Genomic DNA, 25,061 nt, shown 5'->3' on the forward strand with positions numbered 1-25,061 from the left:
CACAAGCTGCAGTGGTTTCATCATGAAATCAATACACTCATATGGCCTTTTAATACTAACCAAACAGTCTTTGGAGAAGACGTGAAATATGTATCGGTAATCACAACATTAGTCAAGTAAATTATCATCTGTGGACATGGTTAGAATTGTATTTACTTATTGATAAATAACAACAAAAAATAATAATACACCTTATTTTTCAATATGCACTTGTAGTTCAGAAAGTAGTTATCCATAACCAAAGTGCTCACGTACGTGGTGTTTTTAAGACGTACCCAACAATTTGTTAACAAGAACTACAGTAAAAAAAAAGGAAAATAATATATTAATCTATGTATAAGTATAAAGGCCAAAGACAAAAGCATATGTATAAGAGTTCAGCTTAATGATCAGCTGAAAATAATAGAAACACCAATCAAAGTGACTCAACCAGAAATATGAAATTTCCACCACAATAATTTATGTAATGCATGGAATTAAAATATTTTTCAAGTTGCAACCTGATGAAGATTTTACCGTAACCGTACATCTTTCAGGATGATACTACTACCTCTCATCTGTGTTATTTATTAACCTTGACATACTGTATTAGCAGTTACCATAAAACTATGCCTTTGTAGGTTCAATGTTATAAGCAATAGCAATGTAGCACAGTATGTTCCATAATTGATCTGCTGGTACTGAAAACCATAACCTCTGCCCTTCATTGATCTAGTTGTTATGCAAGATGTCACCAGTGACATTTATACAACCCTGATGTCCTTTATTTGATTTACTTGGCTTTAAGAGCCATTACTGTGCCTTGTTGTACTGTGATTGGCTGATACTAGTACATGTTCCGACAGTATTATAAGAAATTGGAAATGATTTCTCAGACAATTACTTAAATTACATGTATTCATTGAATATTAAATCATGTGCTGTTACTATTCAGAAACACCAAGGCACTTAATTATAAAAACAAACCTCTGTAAGCAAATCTGCAGTGCCCAATACATTTTTGGTTTGAATAACACTGTTAACTATATCATATTGACATTCTTTAAATACATTACCTACTGTATGTAGCATGGGAAATATCTTTTAATTTCAGAAATTTAACAGCATATGGAATGTTGATGGTAACATATTACATTAGGGTTAATCTTTTTTTCTTGTCATATTTATTAAGACGCTGGACCAAGACAGTTAACAGACACACACTTACTTATTACAGTATATTGGTATACTGGAAATGTATCTTCTCTTCATAACAAGATATGATATGATCATATATGTAAATCCGGACCATTTAATATAAATATGATTATATATATGATCATATATCATTTTGCAAATTGACCACAATATCACAGTAGTGAATCTGATCAGGATCCATTATTGTCTTGTGTTTGTTTGTACACATATAATACAGTATATGTACTGTAACACTTACAATGTAAATGTAACAAAAATGTCAAATATCAAAACATTTCCAAAATACCACAAGTGATTAAGTTAAGAATTAGGTGCAGATGTTTGTGAAAAATGTGGAATACCCTACCTTAATTGGCTAAATAAATATATTTATATTTTAAAAAAAGTTGTTATCATGTTCAGAAATTATTTTTAATTTTCAGATACCAAAATTCTTTAGTTACATAATTCCATATCAATATTCCATATGAAGTACTACATTTTTGTTGTAGGAAGCTAATGTTTTCACTAACATTTAACCAGAAGTGCTACCTATCGATCTTCTTTGGCCAGTGAATCACACAGTCGGACTAAACTGTTGCATAGCAAAGCAAAGCGCAGCCACTGTAAAGTGTCAATGGGTCCTATTGCACATTCTGAATGTCTCATTCGGTATATACATTATATGTTACATATAATATTGATAACTAAGTTCGATAGTATGCTGCTACCAAAGAGTTGCTTTTTTCCATTTTGCCTCAGGAAAATGATACAAACAGTGTCATATCACAACTGTATCCTAACCTCCTCAATTTACTGTCTTCATTTATTTTAATAGATTACCATGAAACAAATGAATAATTTAGAAAATTGCATTTCTATTTTGTAACATTACATGAAATAGTATATCTTGGTTGTTGAAAGGTAAATTATGTACATCATTTTGTTTTGCTTTTGCAGCGTAGTATGCAGAGTGCAAGAAGCAGGGGATACACAACATGCAAAGTAAAATAAATTGGGTAAGCTCTGAATCCAATTTATAAATGAGTTCATTTCTTGATAGGCCTTTAGCTGAAATGAAGCATCACTATTTCTTCTAAATTATGTTTCAACACTCAAAGAAGGTGAATGGTCTGTCAAACTCACTTTGTTCGTGGCTATTCTCTTTTTAAGACATCAGATTTCTATGTGTTGTGGGTATATATTGGTATGATCATATTTAAATATATTCCATAATCTCGATATATTTAGCTTTTCATGTTTTTTGTAAGGGCAGAAAAAAATCATGGACACAGATTAATAGAGTGCTACATAAATTACCTCAAGACAGTTGAACTAAAATGGTCAGGAAAGCTCTGGGTGTTGGACCATAACAATTGTTTCCAATGCAAAATACAAATAAGCATAGCCCGAGGTCTTAATACATAGGGAACAGAAAAACAATCGAATAAACAAAAGTGTGTTGCAGTTGTTTTAACTATGTGCTGGACCCTGAGTGGTGGATTGAATGAATCCCTGTCAAACAAGAAGAACAATCCTTTTTCTTAAGATAAGTCTTTTTTGTCCCTTCTTAAGAAACAATGAAAACAAATACCACAACAAAATAAACCTTGTTTTATGTCCTGCATTCTCATGTCTGTTACTCAAGTGAGCAGCAATCCTGTCACTCTTTTTTAGAAATGACCACTTTAATAAAATACCCTGTCACACCTTAATAAAATGTTTTGTTCTCCATTGCCTTTGTATTAATTTGACTGACCAGCTTCACAATTGTGTGACATTGTGTTAAAGTGTAATAATGAATAGTGCAGGATTAGTAACGTTTTTTTAAATACTCCCAGACCTGGCTTGGACCCTGTTTAGCACTGGAATTAATTTTATTTCAATAAGTGGAAGACTGGAAAAAACTACCTAGCCATGTTGTTGAAATTGATATCCTAGCTTCATTCAAGAAATGGCTGGATAAGATCCCTGTATCAATTAGCTTCTAGCATCTAAACAAATTAGATGGGCCAAATTCCTTCCCTTAATTCATTGCCTTTTGTGTTCATATGAAAGCAAGTCTAACAATACAGATGATCTCCATCTGCACTCGTAGTGGCTTCTGTGTTTGGTACTAATAGTATGGGAATGCTGCAATTGAGATCAACATATCATGGCAGCAATTTTTTATATTTTATTGAAAGATGGAGTACTTATATAAAGTATACTAGAGGTAGATTGAGTGCATTCAAATGAGGGATACTGAGAGTTTTATTTTATGTACTGTATGTGTGTCATGAGGGAATATGCATATGCATAAAATGAAAATGAGATATGTGTACATGAAAAACTCCAAAGAGATTTTTAAAGTGCCTTATCAAATTCACCAGATGATTTTGTGAAGCTCTTTTCTAGTTATCTATCCATACATTTTAATTTAATAACTTGAATAATTCTTATATTTTATGACAAAATGCCAGAGCTTTTTCAAGAAACTAGAAAAGAGAAGATGTCAAAACCAGACAAAAAATCCAAAGCTCTTTGGTGATAAAAGATATCATTTTTTTCATGGATACACAGTAAAAATATGGAGACAGACTGACAAAAGCTTCATGGCCCTTTTCCATTATATCTTCTTACAGTATCTGTGAAGAAAAAAATATTTATTTAACCTTTCAAAAGAAATTTAATGTTTATTGTAATGTAAGAAGATGAAAAGACGTTTAACACTTCCATTTAAAAAAAATATTCAGGCAACATGGATCTCTATTAAGTGAACATTTTCTGGATGTTCATTTTAGGCCTTACAAGAATTCACCGAAAGTTCCAAATAAGAGTAATCCTTTTTATTATTCAAGTGCTGTCATTCTACTGCAGTAAATAATTTTATTTTATATAGTGCTTTTCATACCCCAGCCTTCTCCAAGACAGGTGAACTGAAAAAGAATGATTGAATACCTAGCACCTTGAGCTCATAAAAAATGACATCATACACTCTAACACTCTAATTTAAAGATCAGGAAAGACTAACTTAAGACACATATGTATGTTTGAAGATGGTCTTTAAAAACACACAAAGGCCTAGACAATATAATTGAGCTTTGTATGGGACAGCTCAGGTTTACTGCTGCAAAATATTGTTATATCCGTAGTGTAACAATATCTTTCAAGTACACTTAATCCACTAGACCAAGTATAATGTGATGGGGTCTAGAAACTAACAACAGCATTTAAAGCTAGCAGGGACTATATTATTCATGACCTTGAATGGTTAATATAAATAAGGTGAAATTCAATCATAATTTCAGAGGCTACCAATGCAAAGCGACCGAAGCAGAATACATGTTATTTCAGTTAGAATTCATTGAATAGAATTCATTCAGTAAGAATTCATTCATTAAAATAATATGTAAACAGTACCCTCAACAGTACATAATTATAGGGACAGTGATGTCTGAACTGGATTTTCTCTGAATTCTAATAATTATTTCAATAATTAACAAACATGACAGATAAAATATAAGTATATTATTACAATACATATTTTAATACAATGAAGCCAAATATAGGTTCCACTCTTGAACCTTATTCCTCAACAAGCAGCTACAAAAGACCATCAAAAACTAAATTAAAAAACAAACCCCTTGAACATACTGTATATGACTCTTAAAGTCACCTACTGTACATACTGTACCACTGTCCAGACATCTAAGCAGTGGTATGTAGTTGACTTTGTGTGTGTACTGGATAAAAAGCATTTTTTAGTTTTCTATTATTATGTTAAACTATAACTGTGAGTTTTTTTTAAGTTAAGAAAAATGTTTTCCATGAGATTTTAAGGTTTCAGTATCAGATTAATTAAAATTTAGAGAGTCAAAGGATTATGAAACTCAATTAAATGTAGACTGATTAATTAATTAAAAAAAACAATGTGGTAAATGAAAGATGGAAGAAAGAAAAAAGAAGTAAAGGGCTTGTAGTGTTCCTTAAGGGATGAGCTAAGGTATTCTCAATTGCAATTTGTTATGCTTGCAATAATCCCATATATACCCACAGCAAAAACCTAAACCTGCTGTGTTAGCAGGCCACATTTCCAGTCTATTACACATATCTTTGATATGCAAAGAGTTACTAATGAGGCCCAACTGATGTTGAAATGGGTCTGAGACTTAATGTTTCAAAGTTGCATAACAAGCACTTTTGCTCTGGGGACCTGTAAGGACATTGACACTGAACTGATTGAGTCAGTATGTGAATGACTGACTGAATATGTATGCACGCATATACTATAAGTATACATATAAGTATATTAAAAATGGTAAAACATTAGAAAAAATTTGATTAACTATAATAACAATAATTATTTAAGAAACGAATGGATACCTTTCCATTTACACCCAACTTTTAATTTAAATGTATCTAATGTGTTGTGTTACAATCTTTATTTACTGTAACTGCTACTACGTTACCATAAAATGTTCTTATTTTGTAGCCTGGGTGCCATTTACCTATTCATTTATTATGACTGAACCCTGTAACAGAGAATCCATCACTTTTTATTTGACACTTTTGATTTCTTAGTGTGTGTGCATAATCGACATCTTTGAAATGGAAATTGCCAGAAAAGCAAGTGAGATGTTTAATATGCATGCAAATAAAAGAAAAACCTCACCATTATGTGAGAAACAGTGTGCTTATTTCACATCTCACATCTAGCAAGAAGAAAACAAGCAAAAAGAAAACGGCAAGAAAAAGACTGTATCCTATAGGGGAACTAAAATAATAAAGATTACAGAGGTAAACCACTGACAATGAAATAAAAAATAACTCTCTTTATTGCAGTGCATTTCTCAATGTAATACATAATAGTAAGGCCATAATTTCAAACAATAACATAAGTCATGAACCGAAGGTCAAAATAAATAATAGAAGCCCAAGGACAAAAGAGATGAAATGTTACCTTAGGAATTTAGTTGCTGTAACAGGGAATCATTCAATATTCTGAACTAAACTTGGATTCTTATATTTCTGTGCCAGAATTAACAACACATTAATGACCTGCATGGCAGCCGATAGCCTCAGATTAGAGGTCTGATGCACAAAGCATGTCAAGCTCACATTGTAATTGATTGAATCTCTAAATCCCATAGATGATTAGTCAGCTAGCCATGCTGCATAAACATCATCATATTATTTAACTTGCAAAGACTATACAAATTCTGGCAGTACCACAGACATTTGAAACACTGTCATTTGAATACAATTCACTTTGATATTGAAGACAGTAAACATATTTAAGCTTGGCAAGAAACTTTAATTCTTGTTTTCCATCTTAGAATAAATCATCTTACTCTTTTGGCGCCAGTGTTGTTTTACCTATTTCAATGAAAAAATATTGTCATGATAGGATATATATTCTACAATTGAGAGTTATACTTTCTAAATACAGGTATTATTTCCTTGAATCTGGATGCAGGCTGACTTTCTTCCTCTGCCCTGAGGATAAAAATTTAATTTAAGACGAGGGACACCTGTGAGCATTCTTGGGAACTTCATGTGAGATATTTTTAAATTCACACATGGGAATAGCTAAGAAGCAATTAGACATTTAATTTTTGAGGGCACTGTGGTTCTCATGTGGCTTCAGAATCTACGATTGGCCTAATTTTATGCCACCTTGCCACAGTATGAAATGTGTCAAACTGTCAAAATAAAAACATATTAAAAATAATTGTGTATGGCCTTTCTAAACATTAACACAATCATAGCTAATGTAAATCTTACCAGCATTCCTGGGCTATTTTTGAGGGCTAAAGTGTTGGTGAAATGGTCCCATGTATGGTATGATGGACTTAGATCTTGAGATATACTGTAGCTCACTACAACAATGATTTTTATTTTAGATATCATTTAATACAATATTGTTTTATTTAATTGTCCTGCATATAATTGACACTTCCAGATTAATTTGCAAAAATTATTGGTAAGTAAGGACTTCTACAAAATATCATTGAAGAGTAAGGTTTTCAGGTTTAGGAGATATGATCCCAAAACTCATCATACTTTCATCTACACAAACAGCAGTCAACACATCACTGATCACTATGACTTTCAATATGTACTTTCCTTTAAATTAGCATTCATTGTTGAATAAAACTGATACTTGTCAACATTTTTGCAAGTACCAAAATGTACATTCAAACTAGGGAAAATAGTTCTGAAATGCATTATGAAATTATATAATTAATGATTTATTTCTAAAAATAATATTAACACATTTGCACAACTTTTCTCCATTTTGCAAAATATATTTTGTAATTATGAGAAGCTCTTCAATTGTAACCAGTTTATTAAAAATTCTCTAAAGAGGGACTAAACACATGTTAAAGAGTGAGAAAATCTGACCATCTGACAACCTTGTCACAGTTTTTGCACCAGTAAGCAAAAACACGTTTGCACATGTCGGAGCAATTGTTTGTAGCCTTTTTAGAAGCATTTCTATAATTGGACCACATGTGCAGCCTGGAAGGGTGTCTGCTCAGCAAAAATAATTATAACACTAACTCAGTCTTAATCATTATTATTGTAGATTGTACCAGTGAAATCAGTATTTATTATTGGTGCAATTAAGGACCAAAGCAACACAAGAAATGATGTATGAAATGTGTTTCACAGGTGGATAAATACTGTGGAAAATATATTTTTAGAAATATTTAGATAAAATATTTATGCAGTTATTTTCATTTTCTGCTTAGAATGTCATTTTTGAAATGTATCCCTCTATAAGTTTTTTTAAGATATAGAAAATGAATAAGCCTGCCAAAAAATTCACTTAAACAGGTAGTTTTATAACTTCATGACAAGTTGTGACAATGGCACATTGTGTACTGCTTACGTCTGTTTATAAAGAGCATTTAAATGTTTAATGTAAGGTTAGATGGTCCAAATCCAAGAAATGATTATCCAGAGATTTTTTTTTCTTAGCAACTGTAAAAAAATGATAGTAACAGGAAAATCAATTTAGATAAGGATTTTTAAAAGTCTACCATGGATGAGGCATATTATCATGATAAAGTAAAACTGACAATAAAGTAATGTACATTAAAAAATTAAGTCAACTGATGAAGACAGTCTAGTGATTAACATCACAAACCAGGAGATGAACTAACATATATACTGATTTGGTTTTACAGGATGTATAAAGTAAAAGAACATAAAAGACCAACAGAACAATGTGGAATTTGTACTATCCAAGCAAAGAGACAAAGACCTCAGACACAGCAAAACAGTTAGCTATGCTACTTCAATCTATAAGACTAATCGATGTGTCCACAAGCAGTCACAAAAAAAAATTCCATTCAGCCAAAAACGATATTCAGAATTAAATTTGACACCATGAGTCATATGTACCAGGATGAAGCTTTAAAAGGAAAGCAAGAAGATCAACAAAAGAGTCCCAACAGCAGGATTACATATCCCAAAGCTCTGCATGTCTACAAATTAGTCGTGAAGCCTGTAAAATGTTGTAAAAATTGAATATAAAGTACATCTCAGATCCGAGCAGTATAGACAAAGCATAACTACTGATGTGTAAAATCAGAAGGGTGGCACATGCATTAACACTTAGACCTATTTTTAATTAAAAAAATGTAGAAAAGTACATGCAGGTACATGCTAAGACTGTATTACTCTAAAGGAAAATGTAACTATCCACAAACTGATGCAATAAACTACATATTTGTTCCTCTTCAGTGTACTAACAACAGTTCTAAAAGCAGAAAAACACTTCATGTTGTTTCCCATCTACAGTAACATCTGGTATGAGAAAAACAGACATCGTGCTGTGTATGCATTTTCATTTGCAGCTTGTCTAATTTTATAAAATGTACTGGTTTCTGCCTTGCCAGTTGCAAAATGCAGGGGAACAAATTTATACAACTTAAAACATTCCACAGCAAAGAATTCACAAGTCTACAAAAAAGTAATTATCACAGGCAAAATCCACAGCTGCAGCAACATAATGTTCTTTTTGTTCTTATTTGTATTATTATAGTTCTTAACTGACAAAATCTGAATATAACATATCAGAGCATAGTCACAAACTAGAAAGATTTATTTGCTATCTTCCAATAATGGCTCATTTTGTTGAGTTACAAAAGAAGTAGATGATTTTTAAAAATATTTTTAAAAAGCATTTATGCTAGCAAAACTGAAGAAAAATCAAAAACAAAAAAGTTTAGTATTCCCCTCCTTTGCTATGGCAAATCTAAATTCGTTCAGATGCGCAAAGTACTTTGACTAACATTCACACAATTAGTTAAATGGGCAATAGCAGGCATTTTTAAATAGGCTGTTCTCAGAAAATCTGACTTGCAGACACAGCCATCAGATAGAAAATAGTGCTTTTATGCCGGTGTCACACTACACGACTTTTCCTAGGATTTTCAGTCATAGCCTTTATTTACATAATCAGAAGAAAATCACAGTGAGTTGTAGAGAGTCACAGCATGCACCCGTTACCGACACTTGTGTGGTGTGACACCCCCAGCAACTCAGTCATAGCGCTCTTAAAGTCGGAGGGGTCCAATGACCGTTCAAATGGAAGTACAATTCCCTGTGATTCCAAAACTAAAGCTCTTTCAAGACAAACAGGTTCCATGGTCCTAAAGTTGGATAGTCAAATGAGCACATTCCTTCTTCCTCCCTCCTTCCATTCTCCTTCCTGTACATTGCATAAAAGGAAATATGACATCTTTGCCATGTACAGACCAACACTGAAAGGCTCTGCTTCCTGTAAATGTCACACAACCAGTTGTCTTTTTAGTCAGGTGACTAAAGGCAACATGTCGTTCCCCACAGCTGTCTTGGGAATGCTGTTCAGACAATATTTGCCATCTTGTCTGAACCTCACATACTATCACAGAAAGTAGATATTTAAACATATGGGAATTAAGGAAGAAACTGGGTTTTCAAAGAAGCCTAGGTGAAATTATTATGAATAAGAACAAAAATTAGTTTAAACAGTTATTGTTCATGAAAAGGTGTCTGAAGTCAGTTATATGCACATCTCTCTATTAGATGTCCATGATAAGACATCATGGGAGAAGAACAAAAACTAAATTTGATTACATTGCAGTTAAATAAAGCCTCTCAAAGCTTCATATAACATAAACATTGATAGAAAAAGTAAATTGCTTTACTGCAGCATCAAAAATATGCCCTAGATGTCCTATTTTAAAATCATCCCAAGTGATCATGTGTAATTAAATTCCACAAACCCAGTGATTACTGTAGTAACCATTAATTTAAACAAGCCTTACAGTCTCTAATTAATAATTAGGTTGAGACAATATTGGAGGATCTATTTCTATGCAGTTTAATCATAAAATGGACAAATAGCAAACAATCATAATATTGCATTTATTAAAATATGTACTGTATATATCATGGTAATATTATAACACATGAGGGAAGAAATAACAGTAAAAGTAGAAATTCAACTCAATATGTTTTTCTTTCAGAAACCACAATTACACCTAAACAGTGTAAGAACTGGTGGCCTTATTAAAGACTTAAATTCACAACCCAAGAAGTCAGGCCAACAGTCTAAGCATTATACATCTTTATTGTTGTAGGTTACCTGAACTCACCTGCAACATCACCACTCCTAACACACAGAAGTCCAGTAAGACAACATCAAATAAACAAAACACTGAACAAAAATAATGTAACGCAACGGGGGCTCCGGCGGGCGCCCTTGCCGCATCTGGTCGGCCCCATCCCGACTGGAGGCTCGAACCCGGGACTTCCGCGTCTCTCTGCAGCGACCCAGCCCCGTGAGCTAAAGAGAGATCTCTCCACAGCCCAGTAGCTGTGGTCCTGCTATCACAGGGAAGGGCGGTGACGTCACCCGCTCTGGTACGCCGGCTCTTACACACACTGCTTGTCGGCCTTAAGCGTTACAATAATAACCAAAAATAAACTGAAGCTAAAAGATACAAGCCAACCAAAGTTAACTTAATTTATTTTGCTTTTACCAGAAGGCACTGTTGCTAGACTTTTGTTTATTCAATCTTGTAAAATATTTTATTTATTCATACCCTTGCATACTGAGAAGAATAAAAATATGAACTTACATCAACAAGCCACTCAGAATGCCACTATTCAAAACACATCGCTAATTGCTTGTTTTGCATTAGCAGTAATCTGTTAGTGTACACTTAATATTAATTTCTCTGAAGAAATAATACATTAAAGACTGGCATCCATTAACTGCAAGTTAAAGTAGAAAATTACAAAATTAAAAGCATTACATAATTAAATATAATGGAAGCTTTCTGATTTAAATGAATGTACATAAAAAGTGTGTGTTCTCTGTGGTAACATGAAGATCTTGTTATTAATTTTCTTAGACCTTTTAGAAATAAAAGATTTAGTCATTATGAATGAAACTACCAATTTACCATGTATTTGAGAGTATAAAAATTTCAAAGTTCTACTTAATAAGGAATTGAAAAAACAGGAACATAGTCAATTCTATAAGCTACAAAACATTTTTTATAAATTTACAAATAAAGAAAGGTTAGAATTTCATATTCTCATATAGAATTTCTTATTATAAATATCTGTTTTACATACAGTATTAAAACCATAAAATATAAAATTCACTTTTAATATTTGAATTTTTCAGTGTGAAGTCTAGGACTTAAAGATTGATGATGCCATCTGTGGGGTTTGTATGTAAATCCTTGGCAAACAGAATGCGTGGTGCCATAAGAGTGTGATAACTTACAGTACCCTCCACAAACTCTGAGACAGTGAAGTCTAAACTGGAATTTCACAATGAACTCTCAACTCTCTCATTATTTATCTGTTGCTGTGACCTTCATTCCATGCTGTCTTGCTTTGGTTTCAGTGCTTTTGGTCAAAATGAAAACCAAATAACTTTCTAATCAATAAAAGGAGGGAGAATTGAATCTGTAAAGATAAAATCTCAATACAAAACAATGTACAGAAATAGAACATGACAAAATTAACAATTTGTAATATACTGAAGAAAGAAGCACAGGCAAAGACTTGTCATAGAAAAGCCTACAGGTATATTGAATTTGCTCAGTATTACACAGATAAGTCAGGGAAGTTAGTTTTGAAACATCTTTTATTTGTCACAGAGTGAAAAGAATAGGTAAGTTGGGGCACCATGTGTCAAGAGCTGTATTGATGTTAAGTCGCATTGATGAGCCAGTGGCGCCCTAGTGTTGATGCAGATTCACACCTTGTCCTCTGCATTTCCTACCCAGATCCAGCAGAGATCAAGCCCTCTTTGCACAGATGCTAGGCAATCTCCACACCACTTGGGGCCAACATTGGGGTCACTAAGCAGGTTTGACTGTGCTTGTGATCTAGAGAGGAGGGGGACACTAAGAACTTTTGAACAATGTATTGTTACACCTGGCCATCTGTATACAGTCATTTACTGAATGAGCTATGCCCACACCCAGGGCATCTCAAGTAAATTTACACTTCCCATGTGATCAATCCAGAGCTCTTGTCAAGAAGGGATGAAGAATCCTTCAACAGAGAAAATAGAACAGTGGAATTTTTAGAGAGGAAAGGATTGCAGGAGAGATCACAGCAGCTAGACCTGGGATCACTCTACTTTGAGACCAGGGACTGGGATTAGTAGTAGTAATAATAATAATAATAATAATAATAATAATAATAATAATAGCTTACACTTATATCGCGCTTTTTCTGGACACTCCACTCAGATAACAGGGACTCTCCTCCACCACCAGATAACAGGGACTCTCCTCCACCACCACTAATGTGCAGCATCCAACTGGATGATGCGACGGCAGCCATAGTGCGCCAGAACACTCACCACACATCAGCTATCAGTGGGGAGGAGAGCAGAGTAATGAAGCCAGTTTATAGATGGGGATTAAAAGGAAGCCATGATTGGTAAGGGCCAATGGGAAATTAGGCCAGGACCTCAGTTTTACTTCTCATCCGAAGGACATCACCTGTTTACAGTAGTGTCTCCGTCACTATACTGGGGCATTAGGATGCAAATGGACCGCAGGGTGAGTGCCCCCTGCTGGCCCCACTAACGCCTCTTCCAGCAGCAACCTTAGTTTTTCCCAGGAGGTCTCCCATCCAGGTACTGACCAGGCTCACACCTGCTTAGCTTCAGTCACGAGTTGCAGGGTGATATGGCTGCTGACTATATTGTATAGGAAGAACGGTTTCACAAACTCCTCCAATAAGTCCATGTGCATTGGAGGAACAGCATACCTCTGATATCATAGCTTGCTTGGAGGTGTCCAACAGATCCCAGAAGTCACTGCTTTGCTCACTTTCGGACAATTAATTGTAAAGTATTCTTTGGGGATTCTCAGTAAGCTAATGACCTGGAACAACTCATTGATGTTTGTACTTAACCTGCATGTCTGAGCACCTTGGTTGAGCTATCTAGCAGATAACAAAACAGTCAGATATAGATTAAAGGAGTCATGTATTTTCTGCCTAATTAGACATCTTTGAGCTAGAAGGTATTCATTGTTTTTTTGTATTTTCTATATTTTTACATTATATCTTTGGATATTATTTTTTTGTATTACTTTTCACATTAAATACAAAATGAAAGACAGAGTTCCAAAGTAATGGTTTAGCATTAATGTATGAATATAAAGGAAAATTATCTTTTTTTGTGTGTTGGTGGACCTTACTTAAAGTAATTATAAAATTATCACAGTCACACATAATGGAGTATAATGATAACCTTGTCCATTCCTAATATATATAGCTTATCATAACATTGCTAAGACTACTTTATTATACTGTCAGCAAGCTTATAGAAATTATTGCTGATAAAAGGCCATCAGAGGTCCTAAGCCCACATCCAATTACTGTTTTCATCTTTTTTTTCTAGATCTGAAGAAAGTCTCAATAAACTATGTGATAGTACAGAGGAAAATGCCAGCTCCATTAGATGGCTTTTAGGATTTTCAATTAATCATCTCTGTAGGAGTGTTTTTGTGTCTAATTCAATCTTTCTTAAATACCTCACCTTTTCTGCCTTTCTAAAAGAGGCCCGTTTAATTGAGATAGGTGAGACCTAAACACTACCATTGCTTGGATGACTGATAAAAGAAATTCCTAAAAGTCTAATTCTTTGTGATTTTATTTAAGCATAATCTTTTAACAACACCAAAGTTTATTATTAGAATACTAATTAGCATAATGGTTTGATACAAAATCTTAAAATATTTAAAAGCAACAAAAAATCCTCCAAATATTGATTACAAAATCAAACAGATTCTACATAAAAAGCAGATGGTATTTTTTGTTTAGTACTGATTGGAAAGCTGTGTAGCACTGCACATGAAAGAAGCAGCACAAAAATGACATTTCTTAAGGTTTTGTCACTTTTTTCATACATTTCTTCACATGGTGAGTTTCTTCTCCTCCTGCCCCCCTTCCAGTATGTCATCTTCACAAAACTAAATGATCTAGGAAATTTCTAGGTCCTACTGAATCTACGTTTCTCTGCATTGTTCTCATTTCCCACTCCTTCAACGCTTCTTTACCCCAACTTCACATCCTATTATTGTAGAAAACATGAATTCCTGTTTCTACTGTTTCAACAACAATCATGTTATATAATTGCATATTGACACTCTTTTATGTCTTATCTCCTTAGTCTCACCTCTTCCTTGCCCTCCATACACTTTGGGTTTCCTTCTCTTTCTCACACCCGAAGAAGGCTCTACAGCCGAAATGTGTTTTTCTTCTCTTTTCAGCACGTAATAAACCTTGACATGTTCCTTTGCTTCCATACACCACCACCTCTCTCTAAATGCCAACAGCACAGAAATGAGATTATTGCAATTGCTTCTTAAACAATTCAGTGGTATTACTATTTCTCCAACAACTGCTTTTTATTACCTGAAGACCTACAATATAATGACTTTCAAACTGTATACCTTCCGTTGGATTCAGAACATGCTGCAGGGGAAATTGGTTTGCATTCTGATGGCCTACAGAAATAGTCCAGAATTATTTCAGATACCTTTTATGCATTATTTAGTCTACTACTCTGCTATTGTTGCATTATTTTGGCATCTACATGGAGTCAGAACTTTTGACATCATATCAATCTCACTCTATCAGAGATCATGCCTGTTATTCACGCAATCCACAAAGGATTATCTCTTACCTCACCTTATGAATTTCTTAATATACCTCTGCTTGCTTTCTTGCATTCGGAGTTGTGCTACTCATTACTCTGGATAAATATATAATATCACTGTCTATACTTGTTTTCAATTTTGGAAATTCAGAAATTGTGGAACTTAGCTCCAAAAACATTAATAATATCAACTCTAATTCATCCTCATTCAGAACTGTTATTCCAAAAATAATAAGTCTGTATCCCCTACTCATTTACTGTACATCCATCATGCTATCACACTCTTGCACATTCTGCACATGCTTGCCAATTTGGAAGGTGCTAACTGCAAATTATATGTGTATTAAAAAGACTTTTGACCGAAGACAAATTATTGCAAATTATGTATCAGAAATTGAAAGGTTTATAGTTAATAATTGCACATGGTTATGGCAAAGTATAACTTCATTTTCAAGATCCACTCACAATTAACATTACTATCTTTAATAGTCACTTTTTCAGTGCTGAACATTTGCTAAACACTGTTAAATTTTTAGTTATCCTTTAATGACAAGATATAAGCTAATTATGTTGTATATTTTTTATTCAATCACACAGTTTATGAAGATATTTTATGCCTAGATAAGACATTAAATAAAATGTAGCTCTCTGGTTTTTGATTTACCTGTCTTTATCATTCAAAAGCAAGATTTTTTGGGGGTGTGAGATGTAAGTTGTTACAGGTAAAAAGTTTACCTTTGAAGTTGATATAGTTTTCATGTTCATAGAATTGTTCAAAAGTAATGGCAAGTCCCATTCAAGCTGCAGAGCAGCTTTTATTTAAATTGCACTTTGTAAACTAGATGTCATGTACCGTATTTTTAGGATCAGGATCTGTGATGATTAGCACTTATCCACAGCCGGATTGCATAATTAGTTGTTTTTTTTGGAAAAGAGAAAAATGGATTTTGGATAGTTACTTTAATGCTACCCTTCTTTTTTTCCTGATAAAAATTATAAGCAAACTTTTAATAACACTGTTAGTTTCATTTATATTACACGAGCCGTGTGTTGATGTTAGAACCTGTGGGACATACTGTACAGACGATGAGGCCAGGTGGGTTAAATGGGTACAAGATCTTTTAGGCAGTGTTTGTGGAAAAAAGCCTTTGTTTCTGGTGAAATGTCTGTTAGCTTTTGCTCCACCTGTAAAAGGAAGCTCCACCTGCTATTGTGGAGTAGTGTTGCTACTGACTTTTGTCATTTCTGTACACCGGCTGTTGAGATTTCAATTGTTTATTTTCTCCCTTAATTACTGTGTCTTGATCTAAAAAGTAATGCTAGTCTTAAGTGCAACAGACCCACTAAAACTAATAATTTAAGCACTATTCCCTTTTTTACATTATGTTCAACAATATTTTTTTCTGATGCTGAAGAAACAATAAAAAGGAAACCTCAATATCATGAGATATTCACATATGTTATATTTAAATGTACCATGTTTTAAAGTTGTATGTGAAAAAGGTTTAAATAAGCAGCATAAGAAGAAAGCACATTTCTTGTCTAATTCTAAAACTACAACTTCATACTTTATGTAAGATCAAATGATTATGAAATGATCATGCTCTATTAGCAGAAATGTTGCTAATAATCTAGAAATATACACTAATAATATTTAATAATTTGGAATATAAAAAGTTCTCAATAATATTTATAATTATATTTAACTAATAAAGGTTTTACTTTTAAAACTCAGTGGTAGGTGAGTTATTTCTATTATAAAAAAAGGTATCCCATTTTTTTATTTTCTATTACGGTCTCAACCGTTGGGTGCATGATAAAGCATCTTGCCCTAGGTTTAAGTGATAAAAGTAGAATTGCTGGGCCAATGATCATGAACATTTATCATAGTGGCACACTCCTTTGTTCCATAGGCCAAAAAAATAAGTCACAGATGTATCCAGATGCTCTAACATAGGGAACAGTGTTAAGTATTTCTTTAAGTATAAAGAACAAAATTAAATAAATATAAATTAAGTAAATATAATTAGGCAAATTAAAGTTCAATTAATTGAATTACTATAAGAAACGATATATATAAATGTAGAAAACAAATTTGTAAGATTTCCCACAAATAATAAAAACACTTAAATGGATTAAAATGTAAGATTCAAACTTCTGCTTTCAATGTTATTGTGAAAGATCTATTGTGGCAAATCCATAATCAAGGTGTTTTAAGATCAATAACAATTAAATCAGAAACTAGCTTTATGGCCACAGGTAAGATGATTTGTTGTTATGGGCTCTGTGACAGAACGCCCTTTGCCCTGCATGAGCCTGAGCAAGCTATAATCCCATTTATACAGGTATATACATTACAGTCTCACAAACGACTATCACAACTGCTACCTCTGGTTTATTCCAAAACTGAAATACTCCAAAAACCACTGAAAACATGTTAAAAATTGTGTAATAATATTCTCCATTATTAGATGCATACTGAAAACAGATACTATACCTTTTAGCCTTTTTATATTTCTATATATTAAAACATAAGAACTTTTAAAATCAATTTTTATTACCCCTAATTATTTTACTTGAAACTCTCCCAGCTGAAGATATTTCCTCCTGTCACTATGATGTTAAAGATCCCCCCAGGCGTTTCTCGATTAGATTAGGGAGTTATCCCAGTGTCTAGGCCAAATTTTCCCCCGTGGCCTTTACTGTAGCCTCCAAATGGTCCCCATTTATGATTGGCTTGCACTTGCCCGTGATGGACTGGCGACCAGTCCAGGGTGTACCCTGCCTTGCGCTCATTGCTTGCCTGGTAGGCTCCAGCTTCCTGTGACACCGTATGGTATAAAGCGGTTTGGCAAATGACATGACATGACTATGATGATATGACTTCAATGACACATTACTTAAAATTGTTAAGCACATAGGCATATTGCTTACTTTTGTATTTATTTCCCTGACCTGAAATACCAATTTTAACTTCAATTAATTCAATTTAATTTAAATTAATTAAAAAGTATCACTTGGGTGGAAAAACAGGATATACACTGCTATTATTAACTGAATGGAGTGTGTAATTGAAGAATTTTCGTGATAGAATATCAAGGTGTATTCAAACTAATTTATGGGGAAACTTCAATTATGTGTGCCTGGTGAATGAAATGCTTTTTGATTCCAAAAAGAAAAGAGAATTACTTCCAATAATCAAATTAAGTTGTACAGAGGTCTTGTTACCAAGCATCTTGAAAAGTTCATTGATACTCCCATTCCCATAATTCATACCAACTGCTTGTTCTTAAAGTGGAACTGCAACGGTATTTTTATATTTTGTACTCGTACATCACATAACTATTTATTACAGAGTCTAGTGAGCACAAAGGACCACATCACATGGTAATTCGTGGGAACATGAATGCAAGTCACATCAACATGGCGACTTACAGTAATTTTACAAAACTTATGATTTTGTGCTTAATTCAAAATTTGCTATTTTTTTCTACAAAGTCAATTAATTTATTTTGTTACCAAGATTTAATAACCGTTCTGAAAAATTGGGACTGCAGTTCCCCTTTAAACGGACGCATTGATCCTGAAAGGTGTTTTTTGTGTACTAGTTTTATAAAGTTTCCCAATACTGAAATGATCATTTGTAACCATTATTACATGTGCATTAACATTTTATTAATGTTGTTAATGTGTGAATTAACAAATTATTTTTTGGAGTACATATTTAGGTAGATTACTAATTTCATATTACACAAAAGTACAATACCCATGACTGTTAATTAGAGGGCCAAAATAATAAAATACAGTTCACATAAAACACAATTTAAAGCTGATACAGTCATTATATTAGTTGTGTCGAATAGTTAAATACATCCATATATTTTAACAAAAATATAGTAATTTAAATGATAAAAAATCTTACACTAAATGTTTGCTTGGTGCAGTATCTCAAGACTATACATATCAAAACATTGTAGTCAATGTTAACTATTGTTTATGTGCATGTCTGATATTACCCTACTTTTATATTACAGAGGGTGCAGTTAAAGTCTCCACATTTTGTTTTCCATTTTCCTGTTGTGTAAATAATGTCTGTCAGGCAGCTTGTACATTAAATATAATGTATCATTCCATGCAGTCAAATTAAAAGTTACAGGTATATAGATATTTGCTCTTGTGTATACAGTACTATTTACACTGTCCTGCCATTCTCTGTAGTTCTTCGTTGTTGTTTCTGCTTAGACTATTATTTGTCATGCTAATTAAGGGGGGTAAGGAAACAACTTGTGCACAGGTGACTACCTAGAGATGCTGAGGGAAAGTAAATTAGTAAGACACAAACTTTAATGACTTTAAGGACCCACATGGACCACAGGGTGATTGTCCCCTGCTGGCCCCACTAACACCTCTTCCAGCAGCAACCTTAATTTTTCCCAGGAGGTCTCCCATCCAGGTACTGACCAGGCTCACACCTGCTTAGCTTCAGTGGGTTGCCGGTTGTTAGTTGCAGGGTGATATGGCTGCTGGCTACTATTTCAGTTTCAAATCATTTTCTTTCCATAACGTTAATCTACAAAATAATACTTGGAAGTAACAAACAGCAATCCAGTACACACTAGTCCCTGATAGTCTATGTCATCATTCCTTGAATAGCAGAAGCTATTAGTATAGAAATTGCAAATGAAGACAATAACACATAAATGAATATTGCCTTGTATTAAAAGTGGGAGCCTGAGTTACATAAACGGTAATCTTAATTTCTTCTTTAGGCTGATAGATGACAGCAGTTCTAATGATAAATATACTTTTATTGTAAAAATAAAAAAAATATTATAACCAGGTTACCTGACAAAGCAAAATAATAATACAATCAAACCTGGTTTGTTAACTATAAGTGCATGTTACTATTGGAAAATAATTCATTTACTACGGTCTTGCAAGACCTTTAGAAATGTGGTGACTACATACTACTAAACAGTACTTCTTGCTGTTTAAAATATATAAAGACTAGAAAAAAATCTAAATATTCTAATAGGGGTTTATGAAAAAAACTGAAAATATCAGGAATTGAATGAGCAGATTAATCAATAATTAAAAAGATAATCATAACCTCCTACTTGTAGAGATTTTGCCAATAATATACCCCAGTGGTTGGTATAATTGGAGATACCTGAGTTATTTGTTCTCTAGAACAGGTTTGGTGAAAAGAGTAATGATTCAGGCACACTGGATTAAACAAATATTTATTAACAATGACCCTACACATACTTAACTGCACACAGTAGAAATATACAACACAGAAGTTACACTATTTATAAATTTACACACAAGATGTCCAAGAGGCCTACATCCTGATTACACAGAAAAAACCCCGACTGCTAGTATTTAAACTCTTAAATAATGCCTACAAAGGCCAATAAGACATAAAGCTGCTTTCTAAACCAAACAGAATAGAACTATGGTTAACTCTTTCTCTGTGTAAACCCAGATGCGACAAAATGAATGGGAACCCATCTCCCTATTCTGAAATGCACTCAATAACTAAAAGAGGCCATTTTCAGTCCAATGGATTATCTCCTAAAAACAACACAATAGCAAATTATCTTTAAAAAGGTTCAAATACTTAACTCTAATCTAGTCTTTAAGGATGATCAGGGCAAGAGCTCTTGCCTTCTGTCTTTCTGTCCCTTGTCATACTATTTTTCCCTTCTCATGCATGTTTTGTGCTCAGTTCCTGTACTGTATTGACACTTAAACATTTACTCTTAACTAAAGTAAATCAAGGACAACTTTACAATTGTTTTGATCACTAAATATTGAACCCCTGTATCTCAGCAAACATCTCCTTGCTTTGAATTTACCAAGAACTCAAAATGTTGACATAGGCAGGTGCTAGCCATTGTATCTAGATTCTTAAAGACACTTCAATAATCACAATAGTTCTGAAATATTATGACATGGTTACATGACAAAAACAACATAAATGATCAATTCTAGTTTGTTGTTGACTATATTTGCATCTTATTAACAGAAAAGAATGCATTGACACTACTAAACAGTTCTTTTTGCTGTTAGAAATAAATAATCCTTTAAGAATGAAAAAATATATATAATCAGGTTTCAGGTGTAAATTAATATAAAAATAATCTGAAATAGAAAATACATTGATTAATAATCACTTGATTAATTTAGATGTGCAATTCTTTCTAAGTTTCTTCACTTTTAATGCTCTTAACAGAAGGGTTAATTTAAGATTATAATTATTCAGACTTCAACGAATCCTGGAGACTATTATCTGTTCTCAAACTGTTCTGTGTATGCAAGAAATACACAGTACACCTAAAATTATTTTAGAAGACAATCAAAAGTACAACTTTTCTTTACTAGTCCTTGGACAAAATATTAAAGTTTAGCTACAAATTTTAAATGCATTCCTTCATCTGTGAGAGTTTTTCTTTTTCTTTGATATATATTATTTTTCAATTTTTATGATCCATAATCCTGGGTGGACACAGTAATATAGATTGTAAATGCTGAAAAACATTTATTATTTTATTAATGCCCCTCTTATACGGTACATAATATTTTTTCAATTACCCTGTTGGATTTCACAATCTGTTGTGTACATTTACTTTGTATTATTCTCTATCTCTCAATGGTTTTATTTCCTCAGAACTGGAGTGGCTACAATATCTATCTGGAATGCAATGGAGAGATTACTGTTTTAAGTCCAAGTGTCATAGAATAGTAATGTCACTGAGTAGTCTCTACGCGACCTTCACTGTGAAGATCAACGGTTTTAAACAGCAGCAGTATCTTCCATGCAAATCTTTTTCCCCCATTTGTAATATAAAGTGTAAGTGTAATGTGATAATCATTTGAAGCATTTTTGCAGCACAGAGAACACACCTTTATTAATAAAGTAATGTTTATAAACTGGCAGGAGCAGATAAGTAATAATAAAGATGTGCCATATTCTGTAAAATAAAAAAATGACATATGCTATTATAAAATGTTCAAATAAAGAACTGGTAAACTTAAAAGATTATGAATTTACAATAATTCAAAAAAGTTTCAACAATTGTAATGACATATTTTAATTTTTTCATATTTTTAATTATATGTTTCCTTTGATAATTCCATAAAATATTGATATTTAAAAACAAATAGTACATACTGTACCGTACACACATGACTAAAAGTGTTAAATTAATGCAAACAGACTTCTGTGCTTTAATTATACAGTAATCATATTAATGTGTAAAAATGGATTCTACAATAACATTATTAAAGAAAAGAGAAGTATTTTAAGGTAGTATGGTCTGCAGTTATTATTAATGGCATTTTCTGGCATGCTACCAATGACATCCAGTGTTCAGATAAGTTATTTTGATTTCAAACATTCTTCATTTAAAGATATTGTAGATATTGTGAAGCATAATTATAATAATAAGCCTTTAAAAAGGGCTTTACAGGTAATGAGGACTTCCCTCCACCATCACCAATGTGCAGCATTTACCTGAGTGATGCGACAGCAGCCATATGCTAACCACACATTAGCTATTAGTGGGGAGGAGAACAGAGTGAGGAAGCAAATTCATAGATTGGGATTATTAGGAGACCATGGTGGGTAAAGGCCAATGGGAAATTTGGGCAGTACACTGGGGTAACACCCCTACTCTTTTCGAGAAACACCCTAGGATTTTTAATGACCACAGAGAGCCAGGACCTTGGTTTTATGTATCATCCAAAGGATGGTGCCTTTTTATAGTATAGTGTCCCCGTCACTTTACTGGGGCATTAGGATTCACATAGACCACAGGGTCTACTGCTGGCCCCACTAACACCTCTTCCAGCAGCAACCTTAGCTTTTACAGAAGGTGTCCCATCCAGGTACTGACCAGGCTCACACCTGCTTAGCTTCAGTGAGTTGCCAGTTGAGAGTTCTTAACAAGACAATGAAAAAACATGAGATGTACTAGCTTTAAATTGCCCTTTTGTAGGGTGGTTCTGGGCTGACTAAGACAGGGCAGAAAATGCTAGGAGTTGGGCCCTGACATGTTTTACCCTGAGATGCCCTGAGGTTGCTTTAAGATAAGTGAAATTTCAAAAGTTAACTATGGTAAATAAACAATATTATTTGTTTAGCTTTTCAGCTTGTAGGTATCTTAACATCTGTAACAGGGTCATTATTCATATAACTGTTAAAATTATAATAAGGTTTTGTAAAGCTTTTTTTCCCAGTGGAGTTCATTAGGAATCTCATGTTCTCACTTTTTGAGAATGTTTTCTTGAACATGTTGATCTACTGTTTAAACAGAATTTAAAGAATATGAGGTGTTAACTAACTTTAGAGAAGATTTAAACCATTTGTTGTTTGTTAATAAGAAGTTGTTTTAAGATAATAGTAATACCAGAATATAACTGCACATGCATATAAATTCATGTATGTGATTTAGAGCATGACGTGACATTTACCACTATACAGTATGTTTTGTTTGCAAAAAAACACTACATGAATATTTTAAAAAAGCAGATACTTGGGAATTAACACCGAGTCACCATCGTGAATAATATGTATCATTTCTTCAGCAAAAAAAAAAACATGACTATGTAAGACTGAAAGCATTTTTCTAATGGAACTCTAGCGCCACCCCAGGAAAAAAAAGATTCTAAGCTTCACATACATAAACCCTAATAAACCACAGCAGGAAGAAAGAGAAGAAATATGGTTTCTAGTCAAAGAAAACCTATTCATGCAGAACTTCTTTAAGCTTGAATCTTTTGTGTCTTGCTGATGTACCTTGCTGTGAAATCTGTATTAGAACGAGCCCCCTAATGGTCTAAAGTCTCTATAAAAATAAATGAACTATACTTCCAAAGAATCCTCTGTGCCATGCAGAGACAAAATTGCTTTCTAAGTGTGAGATTAGTATTGAAGACAACCAACTAAACACTGCAATACCATTAGACCAAATTTGAAAGTGTGGTGTCAGAAAACACTTAATTAAGGGTTATCTTCTTATAAAAAATGTAAACAAATACTGCTAAATAAGCTTGAAATAAAGTAAATCGATGTTTCAAATCAATGTTTCAAGCTATCAACAGAGTAGATAATTGTTTGTATTTCAGTAAATTATTTTTTCTGATCTCTAAGCAAGAGGAAAAGTGAGTGACACTTCCAACATCATTTAAGTTTGGTCTTATAATCTAAAATAAAAAAAAGACTGTATGGTAAATATTTGTGTGCTGTGTCACAGAAAAGAAATACAATACGTTCTGAAGCACAATAGAAAATTGTGACTGAAAAAAGCTTATGTACATTCTGTGCATTTTTGTTTTCTATTTTTTGTTATATATGTGATTAGAAATTAAATCTGAGTGTTTGCAAGTAACAGATTGAAAAGATGCTGCAATATAAATTACAAACCAGCAGTCCCAGTTGCAGGTACCAGCTGGGTAACATAAATAGGTGTGCTTTAGGCATAGTTAACCAACTAGACATGCTCAAAGTGTTTTATTTTTAAACAGTAACATTAATAGTTAACAGGCTGCCTTTTCAGATAACAACAACAGGGACAACAAAAACTCCATGATGAATAGCTTAGCACATAATTCCTGTTGCAAGGAACGATGTATAAAATCATCTTCTCTCAAAAGTAAAAATTTTGTTTTTGGCTTTTGGACTCCTGGCACTTATAAATGTCAT

At 33.2% G+C, this 25,061-nt stretch overlaps 1 protein-coding gene across 4 annotated transcripts in view; it reads right to left on the reverse strand.

The window, feature by feature from the left end:
• LOC148657543 (cadherin-18) overlaps positions 1-25,061 on the reverse strand; it is a 345,544-nt gene that overhangs the window by 319,465 nt on the left and 1,018 nt on the right. The window lies entirely within an intron of this gene.

The sequence above is a fragment of the Lepisosteus platostomus genome, chromosome 8 (assembly GCF_059453375.1).
Source record: "Lepisosteus platostomus isolate fLepPlt1 chromosome 8, fLepPlt1.hap1, whole genome shotgun sequence".
In the NCBI taxonomy this organism is placed as follows: domain Eukaryota; kingdom Metazoa; phylum Chordata; class Actinopteri; order Semionotiformes; family Lepisosteidae; genus Lepisosteus; species Lepisosteus platostomus.